At 43.7% G+C, this 22776-nt stretch overlaps 2 pseudogenes; both read right to left on the bottom strand.

Annotated features, from left to right (window-relative positions):
- Nucleotides 1–4127: 4127 nt before the first annotated feature.
- Nucleotides 4128–4249, bottom strand: LOC136462075 (U1 spliceosomal RNA; annotated as a pseudogene).
- Nucleotides 4250–7848: 3599 nt separating this feature from the next.
- LOC136457889 (beta-1,2-xylosyltransferase XYXT1-like) lies at nucleotides 7849–10859 on the bottom strand (annotated as a pseudogene).
- Nucleotides 10860–22776: the final 11917 nt, after the last annotated feature.

Genomic DNA, 22776 nt, shown 5'->3' with positions numbered 1-22776 from the left:
GCGTCCGATGCATTCAGATCCAGCGTCCGGTCAGTTGACCGACGCCGGCATCTTCGCGACCAACTCGTTTTCACTTCTAACTTCTTCACCCTTGCACCAAGTGTGCTAACCACAAGAATTTGCATCCGACGCAATAGAAAATAGACATTCTATTTTCCCGAAAGCACCGAATCCCACCGAACAAGCTCGGCGGGAGGGAGAGAGGGACCCAAACCCATCTCAACCCTGCAAACACCACCGCCTTTGTAAATGTGCCAACACCACCAAGTGTACACCACCATGTGTATGTGTGTTAGCATTTTCACAATCATTTCCCAAAGGATGTTATCCACTCAACTAGCCACGCCACTCGATCCTAGCGACAATGCAAAGTTAGATCACTCGAGTGGCACTAGATGACCGATATGCAAACAAGTTTGCCCCTCTTGATAGTACGGCCATCTATCCTAAACCCGGTCATAAACTTCTCTACACACCTATGACCGGTGAAATGAAATGCCCTTGGTTATACCTTTGCCTTGTGCATTCCATTCCATCTCCTTCAATATCGATGCAACACATGCACCAACACGATCAACAATGATATGATCCACTTCATATCATCACATGATCATATTGGTTCATCGATCTTGACTCTACTTGCTCTTTACCGTTGCCATCGTCCATCGGCGCCAAGCCTTGCTCAAGCTTCACCGTCACGCGGTCCATCACTCCAAAGCCTTTGACTTGCCCTTCATGCTTGCAACCGGTCCATCAAGCCAAGTCTTGTCTTGATCTTCTCCACCTTGATCACATGACTCAATGTCATGTCTCATGTGCAATAAACTCCTTCATCATCACATGTGTGAGCTTTGCAACATCTCCAAGCCATTTTCACCTCCATGGCATATGTTGCTCATACACATGTATCTGTGGACTAATCACCTGTGTATCTTACATAAACATAATTAGTCCACCTAAGTTGTCACTCAATTACCAAAACCAAACAAGGACCTTTCACACGTCTTCAGCCTCTTTGAGGACACCAGCCGGTTCTTCTCAGGCGATGACGTAGGGTGCCACTTTCGTGGTGCGTACACCACCACATCATAGCGCTGGGAAGGACCCTACAATCGAGGACGAGGAGGACGACGATGACGACGACGACGAACCCCCGGGCTTCCACGGACAGCATGGCCAGTGAAACGAATGGCCGTAGGAAGAGATCGACATGTCTCAGCTAGGTGGTGCCCTGTTTGGCACCCAAGGAGCCTCACAGGTACTAACAAAGATAGTTTGTTTCAGTACGTAAGCTTCATGAACTAACGATCATAAAGAATTATAAGTAATCGTGCGTATCATATAACTGCAGGGTACGAGCCGTACGCACCGTCGACGCGACCATACCGACGTTGGCTACACTCCCAATGTGTTGCCAACAAATCCGAAGAGACAGAGGCGTCCGAGAGATCCTTACACTCCTAGGTCTTAGTTTGTTTAGGTCAAATGAATATTGGTATCCGAATCTTGTGGGGTTATTTGGTTATGTTATGTCAAACTTATGTCAAAACAATGAATATGTTATGTGGCAGCTTGTCAACTTGCTTCTTATTCGTTTCGTTGAGTCACGGCAGCACTGCCGACGAGATTAAGTACCCTGCGTTCGAGAACCGGCCCGTATCTGGACACCGGTGGCAATTTTTCGTAATTAATTAGTTAAAATGGTGCATAACCGTATTATGAAAGACGAAAAACTAATCATTGGCTTATCAAATTCTCTATTCGGCTGTGAAAAACTCAATAAAATACGGGCACAACGCGTTTCGATTCTACCATCCAGGTAGCCCGAGCCGGCGGCGGGCGCAGCGGCCAGGTGGTGTAGCTGCTTGTGTATGTTTGGTCCAGCCGCGCCACGCAACACGGCGTGGCACTGCCGCGCCAGGGTAGGTGGTGCGGCCCTGCCGCGCCATGGTCGGTGGCGCGGCAAGAACGGCCACGTTAGCGCCCCCCGCCACCCCACGCCACGTCAGTCCTGTGCCGTACCACCATGCATGACACGGCACATGTATTTGGTCGCGCCAGGGTAATAGGCGCGGCCAAAAGTGTTAATTTTAAAAAAAAAATCGACAGTATTAGATTTAAAATTATATTAAAAAAAGAGTTAAAATTAAAAAAAAATTCTCTCGATCCTGCAAGCACATCCGCACAAAAAAGATTTGTGTGTTGTGGACCACCTAGGCCAATAAAAAATGGATATTATGAATCAAACAAAACAAATAGACAGAAGAAACCGGAAGGGAAAGGAAACGAAAGGGATGCATCTGACCTCGAGCACAACAATTTGTTTAGTCTGTACTCGAACGCCTTCAAGTTGTCCACCCCATCCACCTCGACCCTCCTACCACCACCCCCGCCTGCAGAGGCGTCCGGCACCATGGCGGCAAAGAACGCGCTCCCGAATATCACGGCGGAGTCAAGGTCCATGGCGACGCACCGGCCGTCCCTATGCCTCAGATCCAGCGCCCGCACTTGCCCGTCCTCCAGCACCGCCACGAAAGGCGCTGCCTGCTCCCCCGGCGGCCCCTCCGCGTCCGCGATGGCAGGCGACCCCTCCGGTCCGAGCAGTTGATGCTGCGGGAATCTCGCGCGTGGCCGAGGTAAACTCGGCGACGGCAGCAGGCGGCACGGAGCAGCACGGCAGAGGAAGACTCGGCGACGGCGGCTTGGTGCGACTGTGGATTGGCAGAGCGTCAGGGCGAGCGGCCGCGGCGGCGGTCCTCCGCGCTCGCGTGCGCAGCGGCAGCGCGGGTTTGCGCGAGAACGCGTGGCCAGAGGTGGTAGCGGATCCCTGCTCGCGTCCTGATCCCGGCGTTTGCTTTTTTCGGTCTGTCAACCACGTGTTCCGTGTAGTTTAAACACATCAATTTTTTTTTCATTCTAGGATTAAGATCAACGGCCTCCACTTTTTTTCTACTTCCAGCCTCCACATATCATAAATCACAGATGATAATTTTTTTTCTATGGAAGGACAAATCACAGATCCGCCACCGCCGTCACCGCTGCCATGGCCGGCGCGGGCACGGGAGCGGGCGTCGGGGCGAGCTTGCCGGTCGCCGGCGCCGGCGCCGGTGGTCACCGGTGAGAAAGAGAGAGGGAGAGAGATAAAAAAAAATCCATGTGTTTTTTTGCTAAAATACATGTGTTGTATAGCATTTTCTGTTTTTTTTTCATGTTCCCAGACCTCTAACCCTGCTCGCGAGTCGCGAGTCGCGTGCGTGGGCGGAGGGCGCGTGTGCGGGATGCGGGTGCGTTTGAAGCCTGGCATCAAACTTCTTCGATCGACCGTTGGATGTGGTATGTGTGTTTTATTAGCCCTTATTTTAACTAAGATGATTTGTTGTGTATATATTTTCTGGGTGCACAATAATTGAAGACTCAGTGAGGAACGTTTTTCTTGAAAGACTTAGTATAATTTTGATTAATCAATTACAGTAGAAATGCCAAAGCGCAGCTGTGTGGTGTAGGTAAGGTAAATACTCCCATTATTTAAAAAAAATATAAATCTCATTCTTAATGAGACAATCAATTTTAAATCTAACTAGGTTTATAGAAAAAATATATTAATATTTACATCTCTAAATTAACTATAAAATATATTTTGTGATTAAACTAAGGATATCTATTGGCATCATAATTATTAGTAATTTTAAATATATATTTACCCAAACCTAAATTAATAGACTTTTACTCTTGTTTTGCGGAGCGAGTCGTCAACGGCTTATATATACATAGAAACTGAGATTTACATTTCTTTTTATTTTTACTGAGGGGAGGCGTCTATACATTTTGCGATTTGCTGGACGAGGTTTAAACGCGGCCGGAAACGTTGAACCAAAACGTCGTCGAAAAGGCAACAAAAGCCGTACTAGAATTTTCCAGCTTTTTTTTTTAGAATACGAGAATTTTCCTGCTAGCCGTCACAACTCACAAGCCCATCAACAGCCCACTATAGCAAATAGCCCAAGAAAAACAAGGTTCGAGTCAAAGCCTGAGCTATCCCGAACAAAAATCAAATTTGCTTCAAAGCCCTCGCCAGCAGAGGCAAGGATCTGTATGCCAGGGACCAAAATCTAATTTTATTGAATTAGCAGGGGCCGCGCAAACACGTACCCCTCTACCATAAATTATGACGCCCATTGTCCACTCTCCCACCTGGGGATCCAGGCCATGGGCCTTCCTGATCGCCCATCGACCCCATCCAGGTAAGCATGGAGCACGGCAGCACCAGGGCCGGATTATATAGGCAGCTTGCTCCTGTCATCTCTCCCTGGGGCGTCGAGGTGGGACTAATTCTCACGCGCCTCTGGAGGAGGACTGGAACTGGGAGAGGAACCGCAGCGCTGCTCTACCGTTGGATCCTGCCCGGACGGCTGAGGGTGAGAGGCATAGTGCGGAGGCACTAGGTCACCGGAGTTGCAGTGCTTGACTGGGCGGATGAGGGGAGACCGCTAGATGGGCCAAGACTTGTTGGCCCTTTTATAGTGGAAAAAGTCCACATTACCTCTTCAACTTTCGTGAAAATCTGTTTTTCCTCTCTCAACTTCAAAATCGGGCAAAACACCTCCCTCAACTTTTAAAATCGTTCATCTTACCTCCCTAGCCCTGTTACAAGCAGTTTTGAAGGCGATTTTGTCTTTTTCATTTTTATTTATTTCGGCTGAATCTTTGAAAAATCATAGTAAATCACAGAAAAATCATAAAATAAAAAATCCAATTTTGTTGGACTCCACATGAGTAGATCTATACAGTGAACATATAATATAGTATGCTTTAGTATAGTGTTTTTGCTGTAGCTTTAGATCTATGCTTTTCTATAATTAAATAGAATAATTTATAGTTGCAGTTTTTATGATCCAATTATGGTGAAATTTGTATGGTTGGCTAATTATTATATGCTTAAACTGTATTAAAATTTTCATACTCATTGAATCATGTATAACTTAGTTATAGATTTTATTTAGGTTTATGCTTGTTAAATATAAATAAATCTATAACTAAGCTATACATGATCCAATGAGTATGAAATTTTTAATACAGTTCAATCATATAATAAATAGCCTATCATAAAAATTTCATCACGATTGAACCATAGAAACTGCAGCTATGAATTATTACAATTAATTAAAAAAATATAGATCTAAAGCCACAACAAAAACTTTGTACTAAAGCATATCATATTATATGTTCACTGTATAGATCTATTCATATGGAGTCCAAGAAAATTAGATTTCCTATTTTATAATTTTATGTGATTTATTATGATTTTTTAAAGATTCTGCCGAAATAAATAAAAAAGATAAAGATAAAACCGCCTTCAAAACTGCTTATAATAGGTCTAGTGAGGTAAGATGAACGGTTTTAAAAGTTGATGGAGGTGTTTTGCCCGATTTTAGAGTTCAGGGAGGAAAAACGGACTTTCGCGAAAGTCGATGAAGATAATGTTGACTTTTTCTTTTATAGTCATCGTATCGCGTCTACTTCTCGTTGCCCGTGTTTTTTTTGTCAATTTTTTTTTTCACACGCGCGTGCGTGATTCACTGATTCGTCTGTTCCGTGAGGAGAGATTGTCCACGCCGGCCGTGGTGTCGAGTTGTGGCGTTCGTTTGTGTGAAAATGTCGGCCCTGTTTGCTTGAACTATTTTAGCTGAGTCAGCTTATTTCAGCTTATTCTCTTTCACATAACACTGTTGAATTAGCCAAAACTAGCCTGCTTATGTACCGGCGGTCTGACAGGTAGATAGTGGTACGGTACATGCCACCTAAATACGAATGGAACAGTCATTTGGGAATCTGCATGCCATTTCATTAATTAATTAAATAAAGTGAGGAAAAAAAAGACCCAATTGTGCAAGAGACGCCCACACACACGCAACCCAACAACACGACACACACCACATACATAACAACAGCACTCAGCACCTGGAAATCTGGCAGATTGAAACTACAATTTTCGTTGCGCCTTGTTAGTAAATATAAGTCAGTCAAATTTGACTAAACACTATATCTTTTGATTCACTTTGATCCTTGTTAGTTCATTCTTGAAGCAGCACAATGATGAAGCAGCAGTCTTCCAAAGCTTAAGGGACATCAATGAACTGAACAATATACTATCGAGTTGAAGAGGAGGCAGATGGCAGTAGAAAAATGAGCTAAAAGAGATGCAGGGCTGGTACTCAGAGCTAAGCGTGCAGTTCGCCGAGGTGGAGGGTACAAGACAGAAGCTCGAAATGAATCTGAAGAACCGAACACCATGGAGATTATAGGAATCAATGAGGAAACTGTCAGCAGCGCTACCTCCTCTACACCAAGTACTGAAGGCCCAGGTGATGAGCAAGACGGGCCTCGGCGTGGCGCTCGTCCAAGGAGGCCCAACCCACACGTCCAAGGCCCGGAATGGGTGTGAAGCCGCTGCCAGCAGTAGCGTGAGAGAGTAGGATAAGTAGCCCAAGGGGAGGATGGGAGAGTTTATCAATTATCAAAAACAACTTGTAATTCTACTCCACAATCACTCCTCTGTTAAATTCTAAGCTACTTCTCCGATCTACTTCCCTCGATCTCCTCTTGTTCTTCTACTTCTCGCATCTCTGTGCTTACAGAAACTAAAGGAGAAAGAAAATTGTCAGCCAGCTGCAGGCTTTGTAAACAATCTTCTGCGGCGGCAACGGAATACATTTTGTAATGTAAATATCAGTAGAATCTCAGCATCTGTATCAGTAGCAGAGTTGTAAATGATATGCATAAATGTAACACCTTGTACAAGCGCCTCCAGCTCAGAAACTAGTCTTGTTAATTGATTGTTCTGTGCCAACAACCAACAGCCTTTCACGCCTGCTGATTGTATTTTGCAGGTTTTTTTTTTTTTTGTATATACGTCTTTAACGATGACGGTAAGTCTGTAACCACTGCTTGTTCTGATGTCAGTACTGGCAAACAGAAGGGAATATATTCATTTCGTTGGCATGAAGCTCTGAAGTGAAAACCAAATATCCCTATGTTGTAGTGGCATGTTTTTGACATGGGAATGTAGAATGTTTCCTGTCGCCACGGCAGCGGCGGAGGTACCATTTCTTTCCCAAAATGGCCAAGGCCTTGTTTAGATGCAAAAAATTTTGCAAAATGGCTACTGTAGCGTTTTCGTTGTTATTTGGCAAATAGTGTCCGATCAAAGTCTAATTAGGCTTAAAAGATTCGTCTCGTGGATTTCGTCTAAACTGTGTAATTAGTTTTATTTTTTATTTATATTTAATGCTTCATGCATGCGTCCAAAGATTCGATGTGATGGGAAATATGAAAAATTTTGCAAAATTTTTTACAAACTAAACTGGACCCATAACTGATTGTTTCAGCATTCAGTGCTCCTCCACTTCAAAGCTGCTTCCAAAGTTCCAGGTTCCTGCTTGTCAGCCTGTGACCTCACCAAGTCACTAGCATGCTTTTTCCAGCTAAATTTAACTGGTCACAGTGCCGATAAGGCGATAATAAGTTAGCTGCTCTTGTCGGCGGTGGAACCCAATCTTTCATCACCACGTGTGACGTGTCTACTAGACAAGCCAGTCTTCAGCCGTCATCCTGTCAATTCTGCTGCCGAATTTTGACCTGGCTATGTATGAGAGACATCCATCGCAGCCAAACTAATGACTAGCTAGGGCTTGGTTTGGCGAACGATCGGTGATTCATTGAACAGTATTACAAGGTCCATCTTCTCAAGATTCAACATGCCAGAATTCAGAGGCAGTGTGCAATGTACATACAAGCGTGCTTCAGCAGTACTTTTTTAGAGAACGAACAATATTTTTCTCTCACAATAAATTAGCATAAGCATTAACATAAACTAAATTTCAGCGAAACGAACAGGGCTGACATGTGATTTACCAACCGTGCCCATAATAATTGACGGCAAAACAGAAAAAGAACAAACAAAACAACTTCATTTCGCAGCTAATCTAGCGACTCACTCGATAAACCAACAATACATCTATATGATTTATACAAAGACAACAAAAGAATACATCGCTCGCTTCTGTACCAAACAATCGAACTTACAATTTGGAGCTAACCTATCTGCAAAACGCAAATTTGCATATGCGTCCCTTGTGTGACAGTGAGATGCGTGATGTACGTATCCATGTGCAGCATGTTCTTGTCCGGCCGGCCAACAAAACGAAATGAAGGCGTCGACGACAGACAGACACGGCTCACTGCTGCCGGTGCCGCAGGTGGTCCATGGCCTGCGCAAGCGTGGGCGCGAAGCGGTTGACGTCGACGCGCACGTCCTGCTTCCCGAGGTAGTACTCGGCGACCTTGTCCCATCCGCTGCGGTGCACGGAGTCCGGGTCCTTGATCACCGGGTGGTCCGGCCCCAGCATCTCCAGCAGCGTGCTCTCCTCCGCGGCCACGCTGTACTCCAGGTAGCGCAGGCCCATGTCCGCCACGGGCTCCCCGAAGTCGGTCCGCGCCATGCGCTCCAGCCGCCCGTACGGCACCACCTGGATCACCACGCCGCCGGCGGGGAGGAACACGGCGTTCGTCAGCCCGGCGCCGTGCACGCCCAGCAGCACGTCGTGCGAGTTCACCATCCGCGCCGTCTCCTCCACGGGCGCGTCCCCGCGCGGGCTCGCCACGGACACCTCGAACCCCGCCGACTCCGCCGCACGCCTGATCTCCGGCACGTTCACGAACCGGCGGTAGTGCGCGCGGTGGATCAGCAGCAGACGCGGTTTCCTCTCCGCCGTCGGGATCACCGGCGCGCCGCGCGGGAGCGCGTACGTCTCGCGCAGGAATGCCGTGAAGTCGGCCATGGTCAGGCGGTCCGGCGCCAGGTCCGGCACGATGCTGAGCTCCTTATGCAGGCGCAGGCCCACGGTGAGGTGGCGGAAGCAGCGCACCCGCGCGTCCCGGTCCAGGTCCACGGCGTCGTACCTGGACAGAGCGCGCACGACGGCCTCGTACTTGCCCAGCCACCACGGCTGGAGATTGCTGACCAGGAACAGGACCTCGCCCTTGTACCGCCGCGACGCGGCGTACAGCGGCACCAGCACGTCGCTGAAGTCGTGCCAGTAGTTGCCCGTCAGCCCGCCGAGCGCGAACAGCACGGCCGGCACGTTGTGGGTCACCGCGCACTCCGCGGGCGACGCCGCCGGGTCCTGCTGCGGGGACGACTCCAGCTGCGTCACGGTGACCCTGTCGAACGCTCGCCATGGTCCGGCGCGAGTACGGCCGCACCTTCCACTCCCGGCGCTCCGACGACGGGCTCGCCGGGACGAAGGTCACCGATCGAGCGCTGCCGTTGGTGCGGACGTCGCCGTCCAGCTCGCAGGTCTCGGAGACGGGGCCGTCCGTGTTGCACACGGCCTTGCTCGTCGTCGTCGTCTCTGCTGCACGCGACAAACCAAATGAAAATGAACACTTCGCTCAGGGCCCGCATGACAGACGTTGACAGTGTTGAAAACATCCCCAGAATTCAGAATGTTTTTTCATGGCCAGAATTCAGAAACTTTATGTCGGGGATTACGTCGAAGACAAGATATACTATTGAGAGAAGCAAAATTCAGAAATGGCCGAGACTATGAAAGCAGATAATGGTGACGCGCAGCAGGAGACGCCAAAAAGATGGCTTTGCTTGTTGTATTTTGGGAATGAAATATTTGGACGTACCGGACGGTTTGGCGTCGGCCTCGTCTGTTTTCGGAGACTCATCCGTTGGGACGGTACCGGACGTATCCTCCTCCTCCGCCGCCTCTTTTGGCTGACTTTTGCTCGCGCCATCTGCGTTGGGCAAATAAACAATTCCGTGTTATTCATCCACTTCCACCCAGGGAAAATTGTTTGGAACGAATCGCAAATGCAGAGTCTTGTAAAAATTCTGTTCCTTCAAATATATATCCTGGTATATTCGAATTTGATATCGGAAAGACGGTAATGTACTAATGCTGAATTTCATGATTCCCAATACGAAAACAACAGAGCCGATCGATCAAGAATTCCAGGACGACAGAAACGCTCACCTGCATCATCCCCGGCGGCTCTGACGATCACCTGCTTATCCGCCACCCGCGGCGCTTTCGTAGTGAGAGCTGCAGGACAAACAAGCACGAGGCAAGAACAGACGATCACCATTCGGTTCACCGAGAAACGGATGGAGGAAAACAAGCATCCATGTTTCAGGAAACGGATGAAGCAGTGATCGGTGTCCGTGCGGTGCAAGATCGGAAGAGGCCGGCTGCCCGGCTCCACGCAGGGACCGGAGCGGAGGAGGAGAATACAGAATTCACTTACCGTCGGGTGCGGTGACGGCGAGCTGCCCGGAGACGACGAGGTAGGTGAGCAGCACGAGGAGGAAGCCGACGGCGAAGCCGACGTTGAGGTGGCGCTGCGCCCAGCTCTTGAGACCCCTACTCCCGAGCTTCATCTCGCCGCCCATGGCCTCTTCTTCTTCCTCCTGCCGCGTCTCGCTCGCTGCCTCTGAACTCACTGTTCAGTATCCTTCTGGAACTAAACTAACCTCTGACTGACGATCGATGGGAATGGACGAATGGTCCAAGATGTTGCACGAGCTTTTCCCTTTTCCTTCCTCCCTGGATTCCTTGCTTACATGGGAGAGAAGGGTAAAGGGAGCTGGTGGTGTGGTGTGGTGTGGTGCAGTACTAGTTGGCCTCCTCCAAGTTGCTTTTGTAGCTAGCTAGGCTGTGTGGCATCAATCACCTTGCCCCTTTTTCGCAGAAAAATTAGCTAGCGCATGCAGAGGGGTCGTCTCCTTTCTGCACTAATCTACACCCTGACCAACCTCCACTCCGAAAAAATTAAGCCGGCTTTGTGCTGGAAATTAGAGGGGGTTTTCCCCTGAATTTCTTATTTTGAATTTGCACAACAATTTGCTCGTGCCATGTGCAGATCTGGGAGGCCTAATCTGAAGGGATAGTAATGCCATAATGGAGTGTGCAAATTATGGTTGACTGCTGCTAGTGTGCCGCGTTGTTAGGGTGTTGATCGATCAGGTCTTGATCTGACAGCTTACACGCAACTTTTCTTGCTCCTCTCCTCTTCTTCTCGCTCCCCACACAGAAGGCCACAACTGGTGCCAGTCGAAATTGGCCACGCGCACACGCAGGCTGTTTAGGCCCGCGTAACATCGGCTTGGAATTTGGATCGAGCCATTTCCATTTTTTTGGGTTTATTTAGTCGTTGCCAAGTAAATCTTGCTTTCCCATTCTGATATTATTATTGATTGATCGAAGGTATTTTAAGCCTCCAATAATCACGTGACACTGTTATAAATAGGAACACATTTTAGAGTTTTTTTTTTCTTCCCAAAAAACAACTAATTAAGATCATGTTTAGATGATGTAGCTTTCATAACCTATGGTATTAGGAAACTATAGTTCTAAACCTAAAACGATGGTTTAGGAAAAAGAGGGGTACACATATCATTCTCTGTTAAAAGAAGCAACATTTTGATCAGTCGAGGAGGTTAGTGCGCATACCTGGATGTGGTTCTTGAGATTCCTTTAGAAGAAACACTATTAGGTTCAAATATTAACATTCCCCTGAGTTTAGCACCGCTATCCCCTTTCAAACTCCACCACTAATCTTGAGCACCATGGTGCAGCCTTAAACAACTCTTTATACCATGATACCGCCATAGTAATAATTAGTTGGCTAATATTTCAAAGCTAATATTTGCTTGCTGAGAGCAACTCCAAGAGACATGGCATCTCACTCATCATCAAAATGAAGAAAAAAAGGATCTAAGAGACCCGCTATCAGCATTTGTAAAATACATTACTAGCTAACCCATTTTTTCCGGTCAGCAAATTAAGCCAGCGGGCTTCGCTAGCCATACGTCTTGTCCGGCCATTTCTCAAGCCCTCGTGGCCTCCTTTTCCCCTCCCTCTCCCTCTGTACCTCCACTCGGCTGACAGGGACAATTAATTTTGCTGCACCATTCATCACTCACGTGTCCAATCAATAAAAGCAATCAAGCGCGGCACCGCTCTATTGCTTGTATCATGCATGTCTTCGCATTTGGTGATGGTGATGAAGAACGCAACACAAATTAGGTGGTGTTTAGATTCAGGGTGTAAAGTTTTAGGTGTCACATCGGATGTTACATAGGGTGTCGCATGAGGGTCTTCGGATACTAATAAAAAAATAAATTACAGAATCCGTCAGTAAACCACGAGACGAATTTATTAAGCCTAATTAATCCGTCATTAGCACATGCGTTACTGTATCACTTTATTATCAAATCATGGACTAATTAGACTTAAAAGATTCGTCTCGCAAAGTAGTCACAATCTGTGTAATTAAGTTATTTTTAGTCTATATTTAATACTCTATGTATGTATCCAAACATGCGATATGATAGAGTGTAAAGTTTTGGCTGGAGGAACTAAAAAAGGGACTTACTTATCATGTTGTTTTGAAGGATAAAAAGAGTGACGGATCCGACCAAAATTGATTGAATTAGTGACGACAGTGGTCACTTTAAAAAAATAGAGAGTCTAATTTAGTGACTCTGTTGCACCATATCTATTTTAAGAGTCTATATTATTTTACAAAGCCAGAGAGCTAAATTTCCATGATCTCTTGGAGTTCTAACTAATACCTAGGTTCTTTTTTTAGATCGGCTAGCTAAAAAATGGCTGCATATGTTGTTTTGTCCATAACACATTTTCTTTTCCATTTCCATTTGCTATTAGGAGAGAATGTGAATAGAGGTAGGTAGGATGACAAAAGTGTCTTTTTGGCAATCTGCTAGCTTAGTTTGGATAGCTAGATAATTATTAGCTAAGTGCACATCATTAGCTGACCTATTAGCGGTATTCATTTGTATCCACCCACTAATTTTTAGCAGCTAATCTATTAGCTAGGTGGATCAAAACGGTTAAGAATAGTGCAATCTATGACAAAAAATCATTAGCTTACTTTACAAAAGAGTAAATATATTTTTCAACCTTCAAGTTCTATGTCTGTCCGATTTTCAACCCCGGACTACGAAACCAGGCAACGGACACCCTCCGACTATCAAGCCGGATTAATTTGCGCTCTGTTCTTTAGCACTACTTTGTCAATACTTTTCAGCAAACAAATAGTATTTTCCTCTCACAATAAATCAGGATAAGCCAAATTTCAGCGAAATGAACAGGGGTGGTCCTCTTGCTAGTTTTCATAGGTGGTTTTCTATTTGATAAAAATACTAAAAATTGGTTCCATCTCTTAAAATTTATTATTTAAATTTTAAAATATGAAATATTATCTACTTGATTATGATCTACATATAGTTATTTGAAACTGATTTATTTCTTTTCCTATTATTTTATTACTTATAGTCGTGCTCATTATTTATTTACAATAATTAAGATCCAGATAACTCTAAATTCAGCCTGGGCGTTCGGTTTTAACCGACGGTTCGGTTCGGTTTTTTCGGTTTTCCAAAATTTTGGTTTTCAGAAAATGACCCCGATCGGTTTGCTAAAATTCCAAAAACCGACCAATTTCGGTTCGGTTTTTTAGTTCGGTTTTTCGATTAAAACCGAATAAACCGATGCAAGAAAACATCAGACATGATTTAGAACTGACAGCATAGCACAGTATATTATTTGAAGACTCAAGACTGTTACAAACTTAACAATTCAATGCTCAAATCAAATATTACAAATTTGCAGTTCATTCTTGATAATAAACTACAGTACTCCATCAGTTTTGATAAACAACAGGAAAAAACAGGGTTTGGTTCGGTTTCTCGGTACTTCGGTTCGGTATTGCATAGAAACCGAAACCGAAGCCGAACACCGAACTTCACAGAACTGGAAACCGAAACCGAACCGAAAAACCGAACTACTGACTATTCGGTTCGGTTTTGGTTCGGTTCGGTTCGGTATTCGGTTTTTAGTGAAAAAGTGCCCAGGCTGACTCTAAATAGAGCACCAATAGATATATAAAAATTTTCAAAAAAAGAACCTAGTTTAATATGTTTAGATTTAAAATTAATTATAAATTTTCAGAGATAAAACCATATTTTTATAAAATAAAATATTTTTTTTTTTGGTTTTGATAGTCTGAGGATGTCCGATATTCAGTTCCATAGTTCAGAGTTAAAAATCAGACTGACGTGAAACTTGAAGGTTGAAAAATGTATCTTATCTTTTAAAAAATGGTTTTGTAAGATGTACACTAAGCACAAGCGTTCAACTTACTTTGAGATAAGAAAACTGTAGCAACTTTAATTTTCTGTTAATAGCTTAGTTTTTTGTTCGCTTCCGGAGACAATGGTTGTACTTGGTACACATACCTCGCTTATGGGCACGTACGATCTATGAACGGATCAGCCAAGTACTTGGGCTGATCCATTCATACTAAAATGCAGCTGATCTTCTGTTCCTCGCATATCAAATAATTCAATTTTTTATTAACTTTATAAAACAAAGCATATTAATATCTATCATATTAATTAAAGATGTAAATTATTGATTTAGCTTACTTGATATCCGTAAATACTATTGCTCTTTGGATCTTCTCTACAAACTTTATCGAACTTACGATGATTTTGACTTAGGATCACTCAATTGCTTTAAATTCAAGGATGGATAGAGGGGTATGTATATTTACTAAAAATCGCTAGCCTGCCTATCGGACAATGGATTATTGTGTTGGAAATGACTATCACAAGCCCCGCTCCACATCTCGTCATCTCAAATAGTATATTATGTGTGGAAATTTGATTCTCAATCAACATGTATAAACAGGAACTCACTCCAATCGCTCGTGACTACTACGTAAATAGAGATAGTAATAATAAAAATACATTAAGCAATCCCACACGCTGCCGGTGCTGAGCGTGTGTTTAGTTCCACCCAAAATCCCAAAAAGTGCTACAGTACCTATCACATCGAATGTTTGCGGTCCGTGCATGAAGCATTAAATGTAGATGAAAAAAAACTAATTACACAATTTGGTGGGAAATTGCGAGACGAACGTTTTGAGCCTAATTAGTTCATGTTTGAACACTAATTACCAAATAAAAACGAAAATGCTACAATAACCCTAAATTCTAACTTTGTGAAACTAAACACAGCCTGAAATGACAAAGAACAACACACGAGCTTTCCGTATTGTTTCGAACAAGACATGCATGCAACGATCACATTCAGATCGATTTGGTGTCAGGCTGTCCTCATCAAACGCAAACACGTCGATTCCGCTGAAGAAGCAGATAAGATCCGAACAGCTCGTTGACTAGAACAACCAACCGAAACCGATAGCGTTAGCTTCTCGTGGACTCAATGAAGTCCGGACGTGAGGACCTCTCGCCAGGCATGTTCGTCCCATATCTCATCATTTTGATTTGACGACCAACATGGTGCCAACTATCCAGATACATACTCCCTCTATCCTGTAATATAGTGTATTTTAGGATTTTTGAGATAAATTAAGAGAGAAACACAGAAGACGCATGTACCATTATTTTATTTCCTAATCAGACGTTATCATCAACGTGATTAATAATGCTTGGTTGATAAATGAAAAATATTTAATGCAAAAATTGGTTTTTGTCCACTAGAATACATTATATTTTAGAACAAATTTTGATGGCTAAAATACACTTTATTAGTGGATGGAGGGAGTAGTCATTACATGTGCACCGTACCCCAATCTAAACAATTTCTTTTTGTATATATGTCTTATACCACAGCAGCTGGTACTACTCCTACCTAGGATAAAGTGATCAAAGTAATCGCAAATGGTTACTGTAGCATTGTATTAGAGCTTTAGCTGTCTCTCTCCCAGATAAGGGCTTGTTTGGATACACAAGTATCCACCTCGATCCATATGAGTTGGAGTCAATTGGAGTGAAATTTAGGTCTTGTTGAGATCCAGGGTGTAAAGTTTTAGGGTGTCACATCGTATGTATGGGGGTGTTGCATGTGGTGTTCGGATACTAATAAAAAATAAATTATAGAATCCGTCAGTAAACCGCGAGACGGTTTTATTAAGCCTAATTAATCCATCATTAGCGCATGTGTGTACTGTAGCATCACATTGTCAAATTATGGACTAATTAAGCTTAAAAAATTCGTCTTGCAAAGTAGTCGTAATCTGTGCAATTAGTTATTTTTAGTCTATATTTAATACTACATGCATGTGTTCAAATATTCGATGTGATATGAAGTTTTAGAGAGGAACTAAACAAGGCCTTAGTTTAATTTTCATTCCAATCAACTTCAACTCACGTGGATTGAGAAACACATGAACATCCAAACAAGTCCTACGGCTAGGGGTGTAATAAAAGGCATGTAATATATATTTTATTTCATCCGATAATTTTATCTGACAAATGGACTACGTACGGATCAGTAGTTTTCATTTTGAAGAGAAAGTGAGGATTTTGAGTGGAGCTGTCATCCATGCCATGCATGATTGAGTGGAGCTTCCAGTAAGTCGTGATCATAATAGTCCGCCTGCCTTTTTGCAACCTCCTTTTCTGTTTCTTGGATCTAACTTTTTTGTTATTATTAAAGGAGTGGAGATTAATTCGTCACACAGACGGCCAGAATGCATGGTTTGGAATTGGAGGATGCTTCAAGTGTACTACTAGTGCCATTCTACATGCATCATGATCATGGGCAGTTGGGACTGAGTGGTCGGCACGTACATGGAACAACTATCAATTAAAAAACGTGTACTAGCTAGCTAGCTCTAAAATCTCCTAATATATCTTCCTGCCTTTTATGCTTATCGTGCTAAATGCATGGCCATACGATCCTCTGATAGATCAGTTAATTATAGGAGTAGCAGAATGCAGTTAATACGTACTCCTACGACAATGTTTGACCCAACATTAAGGATTTGTCAACTCTGATCAGAAATTATATTATACTAGGTTCGTGCACATGCGTTGCTACGAGACAACTAAATTTTTGTACTAAAAATATATGGATCGCACGATAAGATAATAATATTGTCAAATTAAATACCGACGTTAAAGTAACATTTAATAAAAAAACAAAGTTCGTGAAATAGAGTCGCACCTGCTCTTTCCTTTTGAATATCGCAAGGGACGCCCGCGCATTGGAGAGAGGCTATGAGAACGCAGCAGGCAGAACTATGGATCCACATTGGAATGTCGCACAAAAAAGTATTCGCGGTTTATTCTTTTTAGCTGTGGGAGATGCAATGATTTGGCTGTCAGTAACCTATTTTCTCTTGGCCCGGACATGGACGTAGTCACTGGCTTTCACATTCGTCCCCTTGCCAAGCTTTCGCCAGCCATCCTCGACAGAGCTCGCTCTGATGCATTATAGAATGCATAAAAGCGTGAAAATGGATCCATCTTAATGGAGGACTCACCCACTTTAACATGGTTCAATCTGAATGCATATGCAGTTGGGGACTAACCTGAAGATTGCTTCAACGATTACCAACTGACCTGCACGGAAAGAAGCATGCATGCCTATAAGTATAACCATATCAAAATCAAAATGGCTTTTTAATTCTATGATGACACATGCATCTAGCGTTGGTACTGACAAATAAGTAATCGAGGAATTCCATCATGCATGCCATTCCACACCTTTGGACTCGAACTCTACGGGTCGAATTGTCCCAAGAAAAAAAGTGATACTAAATTCAGATCAGCATCTCCATTGGCAACTTAGGTTTTAATTACACAACTCATTGTTTTCCTTTCTTTCTTTTGGGTCTACAGAATTTTAATGCTTACTAATGTGGTGGTTTATTCAGTACTCAACCCCATCCCTGTCCTCATCCTTCTTGCCAATGCTCTTCAGGCACCAGAATTGCTATAGTTGAATGTCTTCTGGTTATGCTTTCAGCAACATAATAATCACATATAAGCAATTGCTCCGTGATTATTGGTTTTTCTATTAAGAAATTGCAGGCTTACTCCTAAGAAAGACATGAGCAGAACAGAAGAACACAAATAGTTGATGAACATCACAGAGAAGGTGATGTCTCTCTCTTTTAGCAACCTGCCACTTGAATGGATAAGTACCTGGAGACGACAGTGCTGGAGCCGAGCGAGGTGCACTGCGGGTCGCCGTCGATGGCAGCCTTGGCGCGGAGGTCCAGCGTGTCCGGGGCAGTGTCGTGTTGGTGTCCGTGCTGTGCTCGTTGTCTGGGTGATGGCGCCAAGACGGGAGATCACGGCAAAAAGAGGCGGCGGCGCGACAGTGGCTGGCACCCCACGATCCCAACTAATTGTGCAAAAAGAGGCATCGTAGGCAATTGGGGATCCTGAGTCACGATGATCACTCAACGTCCGATAAACATGAAAGGCAACTGGGTCTCCCGGTTGGGTCACCATGATTACCCTGATTAGCTGGAGACCCTAAAAAATGGATAGAAAATCAGTCTGGGATCGAGAAAATCGCGTGTCCATGAGAGAAAACCGTGCGCGGCACGCGCGGTGATTTGCCGGGCGAGTCGCAGAACGCAGGCACTCGGCGATTGATTCTTGTTGCTGTATAGGAGATGCACTATGTGTTTTTGGGCGTTGTTTTTAAGAAAGAAATAGAGTGTGACGGGAATTTGAATCGGGGAGGGGCGGAGATCGAGTGAGGGCACGCGGTGAAAGCCGGGTGGACGAAAACTGTAGACACTTTTTAGTTGTAGAGATATACTACCATACGAGTACAAACTCTGCACAAACAAACCTCTTGTCGGTCGTCCATCTGCAGAGCACGTGGACCTAGGGCCCGTTTGGTTCGCATAGTAGCTACTAAATTTAGTAGCTTTTAGTCACTTTAGTAACTTTTCAACCAAACACTATGACTAAAAGCTACTAAAAGGGCTTTAGTCATCTCTAGTAACTCTGGAGTTACTAAAAGTGACTAAATCGTTTAGTAGCTACTAAAGTTTAGTAGCTCGAACCAAAGACCCCCCTACCTGATTTCCACAACTGTATTAGGAGGTGTTTGGTTCCTTCTCCTAAACTTTAGTCGCTGTCCCATCAGATGTTTGGACACATGCATGGAGTATTAAATATAGACTAATTATGAAACTAATTGCATAGTTTGCGACTAATTTGCGAGATGAATCTTTTAAGCCTAATTAGTACATGATTTGACAATATGGTGCTATAGTAAATATGTGCTAATGATGGATTAATTAGGCTTAATAAATTCGTCTCGTGGAGTACTCACGGATTCTGTAATTTGTATTTTTATTAGTATCCAAACACCCCATGCGACACCCTCATGTGACGCCTCCTAAATTTTAGTCGCTGGATCCAAACACCCCCTTATACATCATCACAAGTGCCGAATCACAGTTGACTTCCGATTCCTGTGACGTTGGAGGAGATGGCAAAGGTATAGGTTTGGGGCTTGCGGCACTTGATGTGAGCAAATCTTTCAATTGCTTCGGTCGATAAGCAAGTGACTATTGGATCCTCTTAGCCAACTATTAGCAGTATTAGTTGAAGAGGAAATTAATTAAACCAGCTAATAGCTAATTTGCTAGGTGGTAGTAATTAAGACAATAGCCAAACTATTAGCCGAGAATCCAAACAAGATCTTAGCTAATGTTTAGCAGCTAATGGCTAGCTTAGAGATCCAAATAAGCTATAATAAGACCTTGTTTGGATCCACGAGCAGCTAATAGTAGAGGGTTTATAGTTTAGAGGTAATTTTAGCTGGCTAGTATTTAGTTGGGTGTTGTTAAGTTCAAATCCAACGGGCAAAGTTGGATGCACATGTGGTTTTGTCTATAGTGCCCTTTCTGTTGACAAAGGTAGGCCAATAGGTGGGAGGGCAAAAGTTAGCTTTTCACGATCTGTTAGCTGCTATTATCTGGGTTGAGATAGCGAGAGAAGTAGTTGTTAGCTGAGTGTCCAGCTAACACTTGGCTAAGCTATTAGGCAGATCTGTTTAGATCATTTTTGTAGCTACTACTAAACCCTAATAAGCAGGTGCTCTTGTGGGTGATCGGTAGGGGGGCTAGAGCCCCCTAGCCCCACCGCTGACTTCGTCACTGATTATATATGTCTAGATATATAGTAAAAACAATATATCTAGAAAATTAAAAAATATCTTAATTATAATTTAGAACGAAGAGGGTAGTAATAACAGTATGTGATTAAATCCCAGATCGAGATTAATTGGCAAGAGTTGATGTAACGATCCGGAGCAGATCTCTGAGCCGCGGTGGAGCACCTAACTGTGACTAAGAAGAAAAGCTTCGTCATGCATGCACGCATAGGCTGGTTGCTGACCACACACAGGGATGAACGACTAGTCTACTACTCCGTATACAGGATGGTTCCTGATCATACACAGGGGTGAACTACTACTCTACTAGTATAGTTCTATAATCAGTTGTAGTTCGGAATCTAGCAGCATTGGCTAATCCTGTCATTTTGAACATCATCGTCATCACTGGTAGCTAGGACGTACAGGCGGTGCAATGTTTCCAAACAAAAACGACGGCGGTGCCAAACACCCAACTACTACCTAAGACCAACCACGTAACGGCAGGTTTGCTTGCAGCGCCGCAAACGATGCGTCATCATCACTGGTAGCTAGGACGTACAGGCGGTGCAATGTTTCCAAACAAAAACGGCGGTGGTGCCAAACACCCAACTACCTAAGACCAACCACGTAACCGCAGGTTTGCTTGCAGCGCCGCAAACGATGCGTCATCACGTCTCGCGTTGCTAACTTGGTATTTATATATAGGGAAAAAATTAGTCGTGTAGCATTGAAAGATCGGTGATCTTCGTAAAATACTATCAAAAGTTTATGTTCCCGTAAAATACCACTGAAAGGTTGGATCATAAATTGAAAGTAGCATTATGTTAAAATCACTACTGCAGAAACTATTTTTTAGGAGCGGCTCGTAACCCTTTGTAGCTAGAGACGGTTTGGCCAGCCGTCCCTACCCAACCGTCTCTACAAATCATATATTTGTAGTGACAGTTTTCAGGCCGCCCCTACAAATCGATTTGTAGAGGCAGGCTCGTGTTACCAGCCGCCCCTATAAATAAATTTGTAGGGGCGGCTATAGTACCCTACAAATCGATTTGTAGAGGCGGCTGTAGTACCAGCCACCTCTATAATACCTGTTTGTAGGGGCGGTTCAATCTAGAACCGCCCCTACAGTTCGTTTTGCCAGTAAAAAAAATTCAAATTTATAATTCAAATTCGACCAGAACACTGTTTGTTTCCGCGTATTCCATCCAGCGTTCGTGTTGCCGAACGCCCCGCGACCAACGTTTCGAACCACGTTCACGTTGTCGAACGCCCCGCGACCAACGTTCCGAACCCCTTAGACTACAAGCACAAGAGTATTATATAAACTACAATTACAAGTCCAATTCACAAGAATATATACAATCCATCATTAAATATACAAATTCCATAAACATTATTATCAACGTCCTAGAGCTAGGCATTCAGTCTCACAAAGGTGTTGGTACTGAGAATTTCTACCTAAGTCAGACTCTCGGTCATGGTAGACGCCTTTGACGTGTACAATCTGGTCCAATATGAAGTTGCAAAGGTCGCTGACGAGCTCTAAGAGTTAGTCATACTTGTATGGGTCTCTTTTCATTCCTTTCTCTTCTTTCCACTACAAGAGAACAAGTTTCGGTTTAGTATTTCATACCATGTACGAAGTTTTTATACTACGGGTGAATATGTTCAAACTTACCCTTAAGGGGTGTCTCCTGTAGGTACCGGTGTTACTCATCATAGAACATATATAGTATCCACAATGTACACTCCCAGACTTCTACTTGAGGACACTGTGTGTTTTGCATATGAAAATATTAAGTAATGCTTTTGATAGCCATGTAATGGAGTACTGAAGGAGTAAGTTACACTTACCACACATAGTATTTTTCTAACCAGTCTTTCCTTACTTGCTGGATCATGCCTTCCTCGATGATTAGTGACATAGAACCTAAATGCTCTGTTCGAATTATTTTAGCAAATACAACTTGTTAGTATCCAAAAGTGAACGTTACAAGTATGTATACAAACATATAAGCTAATGAGGATTGTCGATATGTATACGTCTTGAGAATCGATATGAAGTCTTTGTATGTCACCGGGTCCCTATCTATTGAATCAAAGAGCCATGCCATGCTCCTCCCGACATCGACGGCTATACAAATCCAGTGGTTGCTGCATGGATTTAATCATAGAACTAGATAAGCTCTTTTGCATCGAATAAAATATATCGAACAAAGCTTTAAGTATAGAGTTGAACTTACTCGAAGTTATATGGTAGCTATATAGTAGAGTGTTGTTGGAGAGTTTTGAAAGCCAGAGCAATGTATGCCGCAACCTTAAGGGACTCTTCCCTTAGTTTCGCCGTACGGATGTGCTCTTTTTTCTAAAGAGTCTTTGCAGCAGCTAGCTCTTTGGCATCTAGTTTCCACTGTTTAGGATAATCAAAATTTGTTTGGGCTATAGCTTGAGGGTCTATATACCCGATTTTCACACTTGGCATTTGTTTGACAATGTGCACTTGCATTCTACAAATCACGGCGTGGGTTAGTTACAACAAAATTCAAAGATTACATTCATATTATATCGGGAGGACAAGGATTTACAGGCACCATGTGTGAATTAGATTCATCTCCATTGCTCCCAGGTGAAAGCATGTCTGCATGTCATTGAAGTCAAAGACAATTTTCCTGGCTGGGCTTCCAAATGTGTCAGTGGGGAAGCATGCTTGTATGAGGTCTATGCTCATTGAGAGAACACGCAAGTACCA

The sequence above is a fragment of the Miscanthus floridulus genome, chromosome 6 (genome assembly GCF_019320115.1).
Source record: "Miscanthus floridulus cultivar M001 chromosome 6, ASM1932011v1, whole genome shotgun sequence".
In the NCBI taxonomy this organism is placed as follows: Eukaryota; Viridiplantae; Streptophyta; class Magnoliopsida; order Poales; family Poaceae; genus Miscanthus; species Miscanthus floridulus.
The sequence above is the reverse complement of the archived record's forward strand: the minus strand, read 5'-3'. Positions and strand labels throughout refer to the sequence as shown.